This window comes from Dendrobates tinctorius, unplaced genomic scaffold (assembly GCF_039654945.1).
Source record: "Dendrobates tinctorius isolate UK_male_01 unplaced genomic scaffold, ASM3965494v1 ptg000036l, whole genome shotgun sequence".
NCBI classification, from domain to species: domain Eukaryota; kingdom Metazoa; phylum Chordata; class Amphibia; order Anura; family Dendrobatidae; genus Dendrobates; species Dendrobates tinctorius.
The window spans coordinates 19,407,635-19,424,614 of record NW_027361704.1 but is presented as its reverse complement, the minus strand read 5'-3'; the positions used below and the strand labels follow the sequence as shown (position 1 = coordinate 19,424,614).

General features: G+C 43.8%; 1 long non-coding RNA gene across 1 annotated transcript; it reads left to right on the top strand.

The window, feature by feature from the left end:
* The first annotated feature begins 218 nt into the window (after positions 1-218).
* Positions 219-16,707, top strand: LOC141087892 (uncharacterized). The gene is made up of 3 exons (XR_012231755.1): positions 219-1,974; positions 11,170-11,455; positions 16,028-16,707. It is a non-coding gene; the product is annotated as an uncharacterized lncRNA (long non-coding RNA).
* The last annotated feature ends 273 nt before the right edge of the window (positions 16,708-16,980 follow it).

The following is a 16,980-nucleotide window of genomic DNA, read 5'->3' as shown; positions in this document are numbered from 1 at the left end:
TGTGGGCTGCACCATTCACTGCTGTAGGTGTGGCTGGGCGCCATTTTACTGTAGCCCAGTGCTATCTGCTGAGCTCCACTTACCCTCTATCACAGGACCACTTGTGGCATAACGGGTCCTGTGTTGTGAGGAGAGGCTGAAGAAAAGGAGAAGGTGGTCAGCAGAGGAGAGAAGCGCTCACTGGAGCCGGAGGATGGAGAGTGGTGAGTGCGGGTGACTTTCATCTATGCTCCTCTGTACTGCTTACTCCAGGCTCAGCCCTGTGCTTCCTGCTCCAGCGTCCTCCTGCTCTGTCTCCGCCTCCTCACTCACAGCCCCAGTGATCTCCGGTAATCTGACACCTTTGCTTTTATGGCTGTCTGAGGAGGACAGTGACTTATACAGCCCATAGTCTTGTGTATAATTGGGGGGGGGCTGGAAGTTTCACCAGTGTGGGCATATCTGTAATACTGCCTGCTGAGCCGTGCATCTAATCCTCTTCTGTGTGATACTGCCTACTGAGCCGTGCATCTAATCCTCTTCTGTGTGATACTGCCTGCTGAGCCGTGTATCTAATCCTCTCCTGTGTGATGCTGCCTGCTGAGCCGTGTATCTAATCCTATCCCGTGTGATACTGCTCTCCTGAAATACTCTGTGCTGCTGTCACTCTGCTCCCAGAATCCTTGCTGCCTGCCATCCTCGGTGACCGAAGACCCCATTCCTCTCCTCAGATCCCGTCCTGGCGATGTGTGAAACCGAGGGGACCGGGGCCTGATGTATGGTGGAAGGAGCAGGGCGACAGCAGCACAGAGTATTTCAGGAGAGCAGTGTGCTGGTCTGTGGGGGGCGCCCTGTTCGGTGCCAGGGATTGTACAAAGAGCGCTGTGTTTTATTCACATGGATGGACCGTCTGCTTGTCTGCTCCACAGAAATCCAGGAAACATGTCTGCTGATTGATGGCCTGTTCTGATCCAGACTTTACATGCAAAGACAGTCAGTAACTTTGCAAGCCCCATCAAAATGGCTGCTCACTGTGTCTATAGATGTCATAGGTTTTTGTGCCAGATTTCAGTAGCTGCTCCCCCTAGTGTTAACAAGTGGAAATGCCAAACTTTTTAAAATTATTTTTCATATTTTGCAAAATTAAAAACAAACGATAATATTTTTTAAGAAAATGTAAACATTAATTCTTTACATTTTTTCAATTGCTGAAAAAAAAATTTTTGGATGGCACCTTCCCTTTAAGTTCCCACTATGAGTTTTTGGTGAGTAATCATAACAAGTGACTGACACTTTTGGACATGTTTATACTATGATTTGTGCTATAATAATTGTGTGAAGTTTGCACTCTGCTTATTTGAGATGTGTAGCTTTTGTCTTGAGTGTACTCTGTGCTTGTGAGAGAGGTATACAGTGTTTTTGTTTAATGTGTATGCTGTGCTTGCTTAATTCCCCTAAACAATCAATGACTGGTATAGTGTTAAGGGGAGAATAAATGGCATATGAAAATGTACTGAAATCAAAACTTATATGATTACTTTTGCAGAATCTGTATTAAATGCTTACTTGTTCTTTAATTATGTCAACAAGCTAACCTTCAGCAGGTTCTGACAATGATTAATGAATGGAAACTGCAATGTACTAGGGGGTATCTGTCTCCACAGATGTCACTTCTCACAGAAATCAAACATCAATAGCCATATCAAACACCATTAGCTAGATAAGGTGTACCTTGTTTTCTCCATAAATACTCTGCATTTTCAGCCATTGAACCAGAAATCATTTTGAGACAATTGCGTGCATTTGTATCTAATTTCCCGGCCGTAAAGCCTCACATTCTAGTTTGGCAGCAGACAAGATAACACAAGCATCGAGTGTGAATTATCAATTGGCGCCCAACGTAGGGCTAGGACGATAGTTCGAACCTGACCAGCCGCGAAGAAGACCTCTAATCTTGGACCGGACCACTCGAGGGTGAAGTGCACCTCCTACTAGGTAAGAAAATCATTCATCTTACCTATAATCCTCCAGTATTTCCATGCTGAGATAAAGGTCAGTCGGCTGTCAGATTCAGACATAATGACCAATCTGACAAGTCCTAGCACCAAAAACCCACCCTGGTCACGATTTCCTTAACCCCTTAATGTCCAATGATGGACAGAGTCCGTCATTAGACATCTCCCCTGCTTTGATGAGGGCTCCGGCGCTGAGCCCGCATCAAAGCCTGACTTGAACAGCTGACATGTGCCCGCAATAGGCGCGAGCGGAATCGCCGTCCGAGCGCACCTATTAACTAGTTAAATCCCGCTGTCAAAGCTGATAGCGTGCATTTAAATAGCACTTCCGGCTGCCGGGCCGGAAGTGAGCTCATCACCGATCCCCGTCACGTGATCGGGGGTCGGAGTCATGTTGCCTGGACAACCAGAGGTCTCATAGAGACCTCTGTGGTTGTTCCAGGCTCATGGCTTTCAGCGCCGCCCGGTGGTCGGCGCTGAAATAACAGGAGTAAATCTGCTACATATGGGCGATCTGATCATCGCCCATATGTAGCAGAGCCGATCAAGTTGAGCATGCTTCAAGCCTCCTATGGAGGCTATTGAAGCATGCCAAAAGTAAAAAAAAAAAAAAAGTTTAAAAATAAAATAAAGAAAACCTAAGGCTGTGTGCACACACTGCGGATTAGGTGTGGATTCATCCGTGCGGATTTTGTAAAATCCGCAGGTGAAACCGCAGGTCAAAATACCTGCGGTTTTACCTGCGGATTGCTCTGCGGTTTTGCCCTGCGGTTTTTCATCTCCTCAATGGAGGAGATGGCAAACCGTAGCAGAATCCGCAGAAAGAATTGACATGTCAATTCTTTCTGCGGATTGAAAACCGCAGATAATCCGCACGGAAAATTCCGCACCGTCTGCATTGCGGTTTTTGATTCCCATAGGGAATCTTGGTACTGTACACCGCAGCAAAAAGTGCCGCGGGTCCGCCAAAACCGCTGCGGAACCGCAGCAAAATCCGCAGCGTGTGCACACAGCCTAAAAGTTCAAATCACCCCCCTTTCTCCCCAATCAAAATAAAACAGTAAAAAAAAAAAAATCTCACATACACATATTGAGTATCGCCGTGTTCAGAATCGCCCGATCTATCAATTAAAAAAAAGCATTAACCCGATCGCTAAACGGCGTAACGAGAAAAAAGTCAAAACCCCAGAATTACGTTTTTTTGATCTCTGTGACAATGCATTAAAATGCAATAACGGGCGATCAAAAGAACGTGTCTACATAAAAGTGGTATCATTAAAATCCTTAGCTCGGCACGCAAAAATAAGCCCTCACCCGACCCCAGATCACGAAAAATGGAGACGCTACGGGTCTCGGAAAATGGTGGTGGTTTTTTTTTGTTTTGTTTTTTTTTAGCAAACTGGGTTTTTTTTTCACCACTTAGATAAAAAAGAACCTAGACATGTTTGGTGTCTATGAACTCGTAATGACCTGGCAAATCATACTGGCAGGTCAGTTTTAGCATTTAGTGAACCTAGCAAAAAAGCCAAGAAAAAAACAAGTGTGGGATTGCACTTTTTTTGCAATTTCACCGCACTTGGAATTTTTTCCCGTTTTGTAGTAGACGACATATAAAATCAATGGTGTTGTTCAAAAGTACAACTCGTCCCGCAAAAAATAAGCCCCCACATGGCCATATTGAGGGAAAAATAAAAAAGTTTTGGCTCTGGGAAGAAAGGGAGCGAAAAGCAAAAATGAAAATAACCCCGGTCCTTAAGTGGTTAATTGTCTGCTTGCCTCTCTGCTTTGTTGTTTTGGTTTGCATACATGATTGTTACCTCAGCCAGCCCGATAGGGAGACGTACTGAACAAATTCACTGTCACTCTGGTTCCGGTCCTGCTCTTGGCTTGACCGAGGTCGCAGAAGTCTGAACTGTTTCTCTCCCTGTGGGCAAGGGGGAGTAGGGGCTCGATTACTCTGAGTGATTTTCCAACCTCTAAGTGGTTGGTGACTCCTTGCGGGGTTCCCTCCGGACATCACCTGGCTAAGGTGATTGTGTTTTAGCTGCAGCATAGGTTTTATTCTATACGGGTAGAAGGGTAATTAATTGCAATTACCGTATTGATGTGACTAAGTGACTGCTCTCTCCCTGTCTACGTAAAGTGTGTTTTGCCCAGGTGTAGACTTTTCATCCCTACAAATCAGGCTGGCATATAGATAGGTAAATTGTGACGTGTTTTGGTGTCAAGAATTTGCAGTATTTGATGTCAATACCAGTTCTAAATTCATTTTGTTTCTGTATTGTGTATGATTTGCCGGCAGGAGGCATACTAGCATATGGTTGAAGTTTTGAATATGTATATATGTTGTGAGATTAGAGAATTGCTTAACCGGTTTTGTTTTGCATACTTTAGAATTGTAAGGTTAGTTGTCAAAACTTATTCCTGTAGAGAGAGAATTCCTTGAATGGTAATTGCTTTAAGTTGTACAGATATCTCTAGTAACGTGAGATCGAAGTCCACAGTTACTCTTTAGTTAATGTTTTACTAACGTCACTGCATTTTTCTGTGAGACGGTTTTGAAATGTTTTAAAGCAAAGGTGTTACGGAAACAGATATTCTAGTAATTTATCTGGTATTGTTAGACTACGCAGTTTCTGGATACGCAAGAATTGTGAAATACCCTGGTGGTACTCCCAATATCACTGTGTTCAAGATGGCTAGACATCACAATGGCTAGACCCCTTTACTCGGACATAAGGAGTACATACAGCTTTCACAGTCACATATCCAGCTGTTCACATATCCAACTGAACTTGTCTCAAGAGATAAGACACATGTCCCTCAGACACACTCAGAATTCAGATGATAGAAGACAAAAATGAACCATAGCGGAGCGAAGAAAGAAAACGCATGTTAAGAACCCTCCCGAACCCTCCGGGAGGAGGATTAGATAAGAAGGAACAGAAGAATGTGTTAATGATACAGCGTCACAGCTGCAGGTACTATGAGGTCTTACAGGACCCTGAAGCATTTTATAAGATGGTAAGGAAAGTTAGAAGAAAGGGATGTGGAGAGGAATACGACAAGGTTACTGAGTTTCATGCCAAACAGGTGCTTACGCAGGGAAAAGTGTCAGTTGCAACATCTGCATTACATGCATTTATAACTCCTATATACATTCCTAATGGCTGGACATGTGCCAGCTGTCAAACGCAGAATGCAGAATATCGTGAGACTTGTTCTGTCAGATGACCAACCCAAAGAGCCCTACCTACTTTCCAACTATATAGACAGCACACCTTATGCTACATCCTGTCCAGCATCCACTGTAGCTCCATTAATTAATGCAGCCTATGGAAAGAATAATGAAGAAAAAGATGAACATGACATGGAGATACATGATCAAGCAGAACAGGGAAGACGTGAATCAATAAACTCAGACTGATAATCTACAGCATCCATCGCTATATGGTGAGGGGACATCATCATCATCTTTTAAGTCTCAAAGCTTATATTCTCATGCACAATCTACCCACGCAAGGACTCCTGGAAATACCAGGAGACAGATACCCTAGCGAGCAGCTTGCCAGACCCAGTGCAAGATCCCATGCCATTTTATAAAAGGATGAGTCAAATACAGAAGGCACACTCTGCCTCGTGGACAGATTTAGGCTAGTTTCACATTAGCGCTTTTGAGCGCAGCGACGGCCTGCGCACGGCAGCCGCTAAGCCCCGCCCCCTGCTGCGCCTCCGCCGGTAGCTCCGCCTACCGGCGCATGACGCTGCATGCGTCCTGCGTCCCCTATCTTTATCACTGGGGGCGCAGGCCGTGCGCAGTATGCGTTTGGCGGCGCATGCGTCCTTTTGACGGTGCGCCGACCTGCGCCAAACGCAACCTGCTGCAGTTTGGTTGCGCTCGGCACACCGTCAAAAAGGCGCATGCGCCGCCAAACGCATACTGCGCACGGCCTGCGCCCCCAGTGATAAAGATAGGGGACGCAGGACGCATGCAGCGTCATGCGCCGGTAGGCGGAGCTACCGTCGGAGGCGCGGCAGGGGCGGGGCTTAGCGGCGGCCGTGCGCAGGCCGTCGTTGCGCTCAAAAGCGCTAATGTGAAACTAGCCTTAGAAAGGCTCGCTCAAATTACAGCAGGATATTCCCTTTAGCCAAGGATGTGACTAGCCCTTGAGCCCGACAACCTCCATGTAAAATGTACGTACCCATGAAAGTATATATACTCTTACAGTCTACAAAAATACAAGAGAGAAACAACACATCTCGCCCAGATAGAGGTTGGGGATACTCCCCTCAAATTCCTGTTGGGTCCCGATGAAGCTAGAAGCGTAATCAGGGACATTGACTTACCCGCTGCAGAAGTGTATGGTCTCTTCTCTTTACAGGACATGCCTGTACATCATGTACACATTGAACTGATGGCCCTGATCCCAGACTCACTACGGGCACGAGGCCCGGAAGAGATTGGCAGGCTCAAAGTCCAGGCTGTGGAACTGAAGCCAGGAGCCCTGCTACCAAGGAAACTAATACTCATCATCCATTTCACAATTTGCAATCATTCCCACCAAGTTCTGCATGACACATGACTTGTGTGCTGTCAATGAAGCCACAGTACTGGACACATCCATTGTGTCAAACCCCCACACTGCTTTCATCAATAACACCCACCTCCCCATGGTTTACGGTGATTGACCTGGCCGATGCCTTTAGTTTACCCCTACATGCTGCAAGCCAGTACCTGTTTGCATTCACACATGAGGGTCGGCAATATGCTTGTACTATGATGCCTCAAGGGGCACAACAAAGCCCCTGTATGTTCACCCGAGCCATGACCACGGTCCTGGAGGCCTGGAAGAGGGACAAATCCCACTGCCACTCTCTTACAGTACGTGGATTACCTCCTCTGTGCTGACACCCTGGAAGAAGCTCAGACAGAGTACATCTCCTTACTACAGTTCTTGGCACATAGCGGCTGCAAGGCATCTAAAGACAAAATGCAGTTCTGCAAGGAGAAAGTTGTGTTTTTGGGACACTGCATTTCCCAGCAAACCAAACGCCTGACTGAGGACAGGAAAACAGCCATGCAGAACATACCCCTGCCATCCAAGCCCCCACAGCTGGCTTGGACTTGTATCCTACTACCGTCCCTGGAGCTAATAATGGTTCTCTTCCCATGAAACCCCTTTGTACCTACTTAAAGGTTAACCAAGGAGGCCATCGATTGGTTTTATATGCTAATCTGCAATCACATCTCTCCAGCTCTAGAACTGCCAGGCTATAATGAACTGTTCTGCCTGTTTGTCATAGAGTAGCCTGACCATGCAACTGGAGTCTTGACACAGCTTCACGGAGGAAGACAAAGCCCTCCTGGCTACTACTCTCCCAGACTTGACCCAGTGGCTCATGGAGTCCCAACCTGCATGAGAGCCATGTTTGCGACCCACCTGTGCTGAACAAGGCTTCTGACATCATTATAGGTCACCAGTTGGTTGTCTGCCACCTACGTCTGCAATGCCCTACTCTGCTTCCGGACAACGTCACCATCTCCAGATGTGCTGTCCATAACCCAGCTGCTCTCCTACCTCTGCCAAGGGGGGAGAGGGTGAACACCACATCTCTGACACACCAGTGGAAGAGGTAGTCGACTCTGAAATGGCTCAACGCGATTGTCTCGCTGTCATGAGGCAAGAAAACATCTGGAAGATCCTGACCTGATGCTCTTTGTGGATAGACCAAGGTATGCAGACCACACTGCCTCCACACAAAGGCAGGACTGCGGGCCTTGACAGAAGCATACAAGAGGTCCACTCAACATGAAGCTATGACCAATCTAGAGGGAAAGAGACGTCATCACGGCTAACGGAATTCTGGTCAGACACTACAAAGCCATAGAAGAACTAATGGAGTCCTTGTTGATGCAGGGAAGAGTTGCGGTGGAAAAAGGTGAAGACACACACTGGAGACACCTCAAGGGAAGCAGTGGGCAGCAGACTAGCTGAAGTAACAGCAAAAGAAGCAGCAGTGACACCACTTGACACAAACATCTCATCTGTACTCTAATATGGATCAAAAAACAGTGGGAAAGGGATAACCCTGGGGGTAAAATATAATGTTTATAACACATTTCAACAGTTACAGAAGAAGTGAGAGCCCTGCTCGCAAGCTTACAATCTATAAGGAAATCTATTATACTACATGGATGACCATGGATAAAGCAACACCACAAAAAAAAAGTACAAAAACCTGTATATAATACTAAAATTGCCAAATTTTATTAATATTACATCATAGAGAATGTTTAGGACAATACATAGTTCAGAAATTACACATAATTCAAAAAGTTAAAATTAAGAAGGGCATGAACAGTAACAATGTGGTATAGATAATTCATATAAGGACAGGGTATACAAATCCGAATTAAATTGTCTATAAAAATAACAAACTTTTATCCCACTACATATATGGCCACTAAAAATAGGAGACTAACCTATATAAATATGTAAAAATTGCATGAAAGTAGTAATAATAGTAATAATAAGGGTATTTAGTTAACATAATTTTGATCAAAATAATGTAGAAGCCATCCCGCCACGTCACGGCAACCCTTGTGGGACAGTCCTAACTCTTGTTTTTAAAACCTTTCCACTTGTCAAGTGACGTAAATGTGAACAAGGACAGAGGGAATACTATAGGCCAGACAGGATGGATTTTCCAACTCAGACAGGGTGGTCACACCCTTATATGCACAGAACGCACAATGAAACAAATGAGAAACTGGGTCTGAGCAGAAAAAGTAAATTAATGTGCATGCAATATGTAATTGCATATGAACACATGACCTTTACACAGAGAAAACCAAAAACAAAACACAAAACAAATATCCTGGAATAAAAAAGTAAAAAAATATATTGCAAAAATTGCATGAAAGTAGTAATAATAGTAATAATAAGGGTATTTAGTTAACATAATTTTGATCAAAATAATGTAGAAGCCATCCCGCCACGTCACGGCAACCCTTGTGGGACAGTCCTAACTCTTGTATTTAAAACCTTTCCACTTGTCAAGTGACGTAAATGTGAACAAGGACAGAGGGACTGAACCACCAGTAATACTATAGGCCAGACAGGATGGATTTTCCAACTCAGACAGGGCGGTCACACCCTTATATGCACAGAATGCACAATGAAACAAATGAGAAACTGGGTCTGAGCAGAAAAAGTAAATTAATGTGCATGCAATATGTAATTGCATATGAACACATGACCTTTACACAGAGAAAACCAAAAACAAAACACAAAACAAATATCCTGGAATAAAAAAGTAAAAAAAATATTGCAAAAATTGCATGAAAGTAGTAATAATAGTAATAATAAGGGTATTTAGTTAACATAATTTTGATCAAAATAATGTAGAAGCCATCCCGCCACGTCACGGCAACCCTTGTGGGACAGTCCTAACTCTTGTATTTAAAACCTTTCCACTTGTCAAGTGACGTAAATGTGAACAAGGACAGAGGGACTGAACCACCAGTAATACTATAGGCCAGACAGGATGGATTTTCCAACTCAGACAGGGCGGTCACACCCTTATATGCACAGAATGCACAATGAAACAAATGAGAAACTGGGTCTGAGCAGAAAAAGTAAATTAATGTGCATGCAATATGTAATTGCATATGAACACATGACCTTTACACAGAGAAAACCAAAAACAAAACAAATATCCTGGAATAAAAAAGTAAAAAAATATATTGCAAAAATTGCATGAAAGTAGTAATAGTAATAATAAGGGTATTTAGTTAACATAATTTTGATCAAAATAATGTAGAAGCCATCCCGCTACGTCACGGCAACCCTTGTGGGACAGTCCTAACTCTTGTATTTAAAACCTTTCCACTTGTCAAGTGACGTAAATGTGAACAAGGACAGTCCTTGTTCACATTTACGTCACTTGACAAGTGGAAAGGTTTTAAATACAAGAGTTAGGACTGTCCCACAAGGGTTGCCGTGACGTGGCGGGATGGCTTCTACATTATTTTGATCAAAATTATGTTAACTAAATACCCTTATTATTACTATTATTACTACTTTCATGCAATTTTTGCAATATATTTTTTTACTTTTTTATTCCAGGATATTTGTTTTGTGTTTTGTTTTTGGTTTTCTCTGTGTAAAGGTCATGTGTTCATATGCAATTACATATTGCATGCACATTAATTTACTTTTTCTGCTCAGACCCAGTTTCTCTATATAAATATGTGCATAATTAGTAATCACCTATAAGAAGAGTTATAAGCTCCAAATTATTCAAGTGCCATACTATAATCACAAACAGGACTTCTTACCCAATATGTCCAGGTATACCACACGTAGAGCAACCCCAACGCGCGTTTCGCGTGGGCTTCCTCAGGCACAGCCCCCTGAGGAAGCCCACGCGAAACGCGCGTTGGGGCTGCTCTACGTGTGGTATACCTGGACATATTGGGTAATATATGTAGTGGGATAAAAGTTTATTTTTATAGACAATTTAATTTGGATTTGTATACCCTGTCCTTATATGAATTATCTATACCACATTGTTACGGTTCATGCCCTTCTTAATTTTAACTTTTTGAATTGTGTAATTTCTGAACTATGTATTGTCCTAAACATTCTCTATGATGTAATATTAATAAAATTTGGCAATTTTAGTATTATATACAGGTTTTTGTACTTTTTTTTGTGGTGTTGATTTAACTATTTGGAGTATTCCTGTTTACCTGATATGGTGATATTCTAGCATTTGTTTACTGGTTGATTCTATGGATGACCATGGAGAAGCAAGCATTCAAAGAAGAAATGGACCCAAGATGAAGCTACACAGGATGAAATACGCCTAAGGATGAACAAGGAAAATGTGAGGCCTCGAACAAAAAAACCCTACATATTTGCTGCTGGACAGGAAACAGGGGAGTCATAGCATAAGAGTTTGTCTTTCCTTTGGGTCACACTCACAAACACACTTACGTGACCCACACATATACCCACATACTAGCAGGTCCAACAAAACTCAGCCCTATAAGATCCCACTTGTAAATATTCACAGTTTAGGATTATACTTTGCTCACTATAGTTAGCAATAAACTTAGTCTGTATATAGACAAGTTAAATAAAACAAGTGACTAAAATTTGTTCTCAAGTTCCCTCCTTCCCAGATCCTGAGGACCTAGGAGTCCACCAGATCCTGCCCGATGACTGAGTCCTCTTCACCAAGAGGTTCAACAGACGTACCCTTGAACCTAGAGATGACAGCCCATTCAGAGTCCTGTAAACTATCACAGCAGTCCATGGCTCCACGCTTCCCACTGCAAGGAGATTCCGGATCCAGAGTCCAGTGGCGGCGGCCACTCTTCATCTGTTTGGCACTTATCCTTTTGCTAGCCCAAGGGGTAGTTAGTCACCAAGGGGTAGTCACTCATGAGAAAGGTATAGTGACATTCTGGTATAATGTCTCCACCCCAAGAGTAACATATCAATTTGACTACTGTCTCATAGTAGAATGTCCAGGCCCGATGGCACAGTTTGACATCTGGATAAGTACACAATTCATCTGTGTCACTACTGCTGAAACAGGGGAAGGTTCAAACTGTGAGGATTGGTCACTTGTTGGGTGGCACACTGGTGAAAGGGACTGGGGACATCAACCAGTCCAGGCCCTACAACTCCAGAGACAAATGGGGAATAAGCCTACTAAGCCTCATGACCCTGTCCACAGCCCCCTTTAAGGCTAAGTGCACACGTAGCAGAAAATTTCTGCTTGAAAACCTGACTCCCTTCCCAGAAACCGCACCTATTTTTCCCGCTGCGTTTTTTGCGTGGTTTTGATGCGTTTTTGATGCGGTTTTTCCCGCAGCGGTTTCAAAACGCATGGAAGAAGCCAAATCCGCAGAAAAATCCACAAAATTAATGTGCATGCTGCGTTTTTTTACCGCGATGCAGTTTTTTTGTGGTAAAAAACGCATCAATGTGCACAAAAAATGCAAAATGCATAGAAATTACTGGGAAGCTTATTTTTAGCAGTTTTATAGTGGTTTTATAGTAAAAACTGTTAAAAAAATGCTGTGTGTAGTGTTGAGCATTCCGATACCGCAAGTATCGGGTATCGGCCGATACTTGCTGTATCGGAATTCCGATACCGACTTCCGATATTTTTTCAATATCGGAATTCGGCATCGGAATCGGAAGTTCAAAGTTGATTGACAGACTGACGTCATCATGATGCGCGGTGTGTGCGCATCATGATGCGCCGTCATTTCGGGCCTTCCGGGGGTCTCTGCCGGCCTGCCGGGGGGCTGTGCCGGCTTGCCGGGGGGGCTGTGTGGACTGCCCGGGGTCTGTACCGGCCTGCCGGGGGGCTGTGCCGGCCTGCCGGTGGTCTGTGCACCCTGTGGGGGTCTGTGCCGGCCTGCCGGGGGGCTGTGCCGGCCTGCCGGGGGGCTGTGCAGGCTCCGGGGGGCTGTGCCGGCCTGCCGGGGGGCTGTGCCGGCCTGCCGGTGGTCTGTGCAGGCTCCGGGGGGCTGTGCCGGCCTGCCGGGGGGCTGTGCCGGCCTGCCGGTGGTCTGTGCAGGCTTCGGGGGTCTGTGCAGGCATCGTCCGATGGGACTACAAGTCCCATCGGGCGATGCCTGCTACCATGACAGTGATTGACACATTAGCCAATGATGGGACAGTAGTAGTCCCATCATCCGGCTAATGTGTTAAATGTTAAAAAAAAAAAAAAAATACTACATACATACTACATGCATGCTACATACATACTACATGCTACATACATACTACATACATGCTACATACATACTACATGCTACATACATACTACATATATACTACATACATACTACATACATGCTACATACATACTACATACATACTACATGCATGCTACATACATACTACATGCATGCTACATACATACTACATGCTACATACATACTACATATATACTACATACATACTACATACATGTTACATACATACTGCATGCTACATACATACCACATACATACTACATACTACATATATACTACATGCATGCTACATACATACTACATGCTACATACATACCACATACATACTACATACATGCTACATACTACATACATACTACATGCATGCTACATGCATACTACATGCATGCTACATACATACTACATGCATGCTACATACATACTACATGCATGCTACATACATACTACATGCTACATACATACCACATACATACTACATATATACTACATGCATGCTACATACATACTACATGCATGCTACATACATACTACATGCATGCTACATACATACTACATGCTACATACATACATACATACTACATATATACTACATGCATGCTACATACATGCTACATGCTACATACATACCACATATATACTACATGCATGCTACATACATACTACATATATACTACATGCATGCTACATACTACATGCATGCTACATACATACTACATGCTACATACATACATACTACATATATACTACATGCATGCTACATACATACTACATGCTACATACATACCACATACATACATGCTACATACATACTACATATATACTACATGCATGCTACATACATACTACATATATACTACATGCATGCTACATACATACTGCATGCTACATGCATGCTACATACATACTACATACATACTACATACATACCACATATATACTACATACATACAATACATTCATACAATACATACATAGACATACAGTACATATAACATAGAGTAACATACTTACCAATACTTGTCACATTGTTCCCCGAAGCCATTGTCGTCTACGGAATAAATATTAACATAACAAACCACAAAAATACTCACCCACGATCCGAAGCAGTCCACGAGTGTGTCCCACGACGATCTTGGGTAGAGAACTGCAGCATCAGATGATGCTGCCGTTCTCTACGGGCTGCAGGAATCCAATGACGGAAGGTAGGTATCCTTCCGCACTGTATTCCTCCGCCACTTAAAAAAAAAAAAAAGTCCCTAGTCTCACTTTATGCCATTGCTGCGTGGGAAATTCCCACACAGCAATGGCATAAAGTGAGACTAGGGACTTTTTTTTTTTTTAAGTGGCGGAGGAATACAGTGCGGAAGGATACCTACCTTCCGTCATTGGATTCCTGCAGCCCGTAGAGAACGGCAGCATCATCTGATGCTGCAGTTCTCTACCCAAGATCGTCGTGGGACACACTCGTGGACTGCTTCGGATCGTGGGTGAGTATTTTTGTGGTTTGTTATGTTAATATTTATTCCGTAGACGACAATGGCTTCGGGGAACAATGTGACAAGTATTGGTAAGTATGTTACTCTATGTTATATGTACTGTATGTCTATGTATGTATTGTATGAATGTATTGTATGTATGTAGTATATATGTGGTATGTATGTAGTATGTATGTAGTATGTATGTAGCATGCATGTAGCATGCAGTATGTATGTAGCATGCATGTAGTATATATGTAGTATGTATGTAGCATGCATGTAGTATATATGTAGTATGTATGTAGCATGAAGCATGCATGTAGTATGTATGTGGTATGTATGTAGCATGTAGTATGTATGTAGCATGCATGTAGTATATATGTGGTATGTATGTAGCATGTAGTATGTATGTAGCATGCATGTAGTATATATGTAGTATGTATGTAGCATGCAGTATGTATGTAGCATGCATGTAGTATATATGTAGTATGTATGTAGTATGTATGTAGCATGCATGTAGTATGTATGTAGTATGTAGCATGTAGTATGTATGTAGCATGCATGTAGTATATATGTAGTATGTATGTAGTATATATGTAGTATGTATGTTGCATGTAGTATTTATGTAGTATGAATGTAGCATGTATGTAGTATGTAGTATGAATGTAGCATGTATGTAGTATGCATGTTGTATGTATGTAGCATGTAATTTTTTTTTTTTTTTTTTTACATTTAACACATTAGCCGGATGATGGGACTACTACTGTCCCATCATTGGCTAATGTGTCAATCACTGTCATGGTAGCAGGCATCGCCCGATGGGACTTGTAGTCCCATCGGACGATGCCTGCACAGACCCCCGAAGCATGCACAGACCACCGGCAGGCCGGCACAGCCCCCCGGCAGGCCGGCACAGCCCCCCGGAGCCTGCACAGCCCCCCGGCAGGCCGGCACAGCCCCCCGGCAGGCCGGCACAGCCCCCCGGAGCCTGCACAGCCCCCCGGCAGGCCGGCACAGCCTCCCGGCAGGCCGGCACAGCCCACCGGAGCCTGCACAGCCCCCCGGCAGGCCGGCACAGACCACCGGAGCCTGCACAGACCCCCTGGCAGGCCGGCACAGCCCCCCGAAAGGCCCGTACAGACCCCAGAGAGGCTGTACAAGGGCAGGAAAGGGTTTTTCTTATTCCGATACCGGAAGTCCCATAGACTTGAATGGGACTTCCGGTATCGGAATCGGCGATACCGATACTTTTTTTAAAGATCGGCCGATACCATCCGATACGATACTTTGAAGTATCGGACGGTATCGCTCAACTCTAGCTGTGTGTAAACACAGCCTAAGGGTCAGAGGGGCCTTCCAGATTCAATACTCTCCATCACTGCCACTCATTGCCCCAAGGAGGGAGGCATAGTTCTGTACCTCACTATCGAGAACCCCTCAGAAGGTGACCAAGGGTTATATCTACTGGGCTCAAGTACTAAACTTGGGAGGGAGGATGGTGACAAAAAAGGTAAATTTTGGCTAAGAAGCATACATACCAGTGTTGGCACATAGGGGGTACCTGACAAATTCAAAGTCAGGACCAAGACAGCAGTTGGGTTTAACCCCACCATCCCCGTAACTAAGAATGCAGAGTGGATAAACTACCTATACTATAACCATCAACGGTTTATAAAATACACTGGGGATGCCATAAAGGCAATTATTGACCCATTGTTTGCAATAGCTATTTTTATGCGTTTTGATCATATTTTCCTTAATTCTATGCTGCATAGCTCCCTGCCTTAAGAAAATGATAATGACGACCATGGAGACCACAGTGATGACCATGCATGCCAACTTCGAAGATCCCAAAGCTATAAGATGCTGATATGAAATCATGCGAGAAATGCCATATCCACATCCCCCGGAATATGTCTGCCTGAAGCAAACCAACGAGGGAGAGACCAGGATCTGACTTCCTCCTTTGCAAAGTCCGTTAGGATGGGGTCCATCTACTAGAGATGGTCCGTCTCTTGTATATGGTGAAGATTAGTTAGTTAGGGACCAGCATTTTGAGATAGGTAGGCCGGGAGGACAGATCGATAGGCTCGACGAGATTAGGGTTTTCATTTGGCATATCTCCAAGAGGGGACTGATAAGGGGAGAATATATGGCATATGAATATATACAAGAATCAAAACTTATATGATTACTTTTGCTGAATCTGTATTAAATGCTTACTTGTTTTTTAATTTAATTCTGTCAACAAGCTAACCTTCAGCAGGCTCTGACAATGATTAATGAATGGAAACTGCAATGTACTAGGGGGTATCAGTCTCCGCAGGTGTCACTTCTCACAGAAATCAAACATCAATAGCCATATCAAACACCATTAGCTAGATAAGGTGTACCTTGTTTTCTCCATAAATACTCTGCATTTTCAGCCATTAAACCAGATATGATTTTGAGACAATTGCGTGCATTTGTATCTGATTTCCCGGCCGTAAAACCTTACATTCTAATTTGGCAGCAGACAATTAAGGCTATGTGCACACGGTGCGGATTCTGCTGCGGGTCCGCAGCAGTTTCTGCTGCGTTGTACAGTACCATTGTTTGCAATGGTCAAACCAAAAACGCTGTGCACATGCTGCGGATTTTTCCGCGTGGATTTGCTGTGGGTTACAATCCGCAGCATGTCAATTCTTTGTGCGGAATCCGCTGCGGTTACACACCTTATCCATTGTGA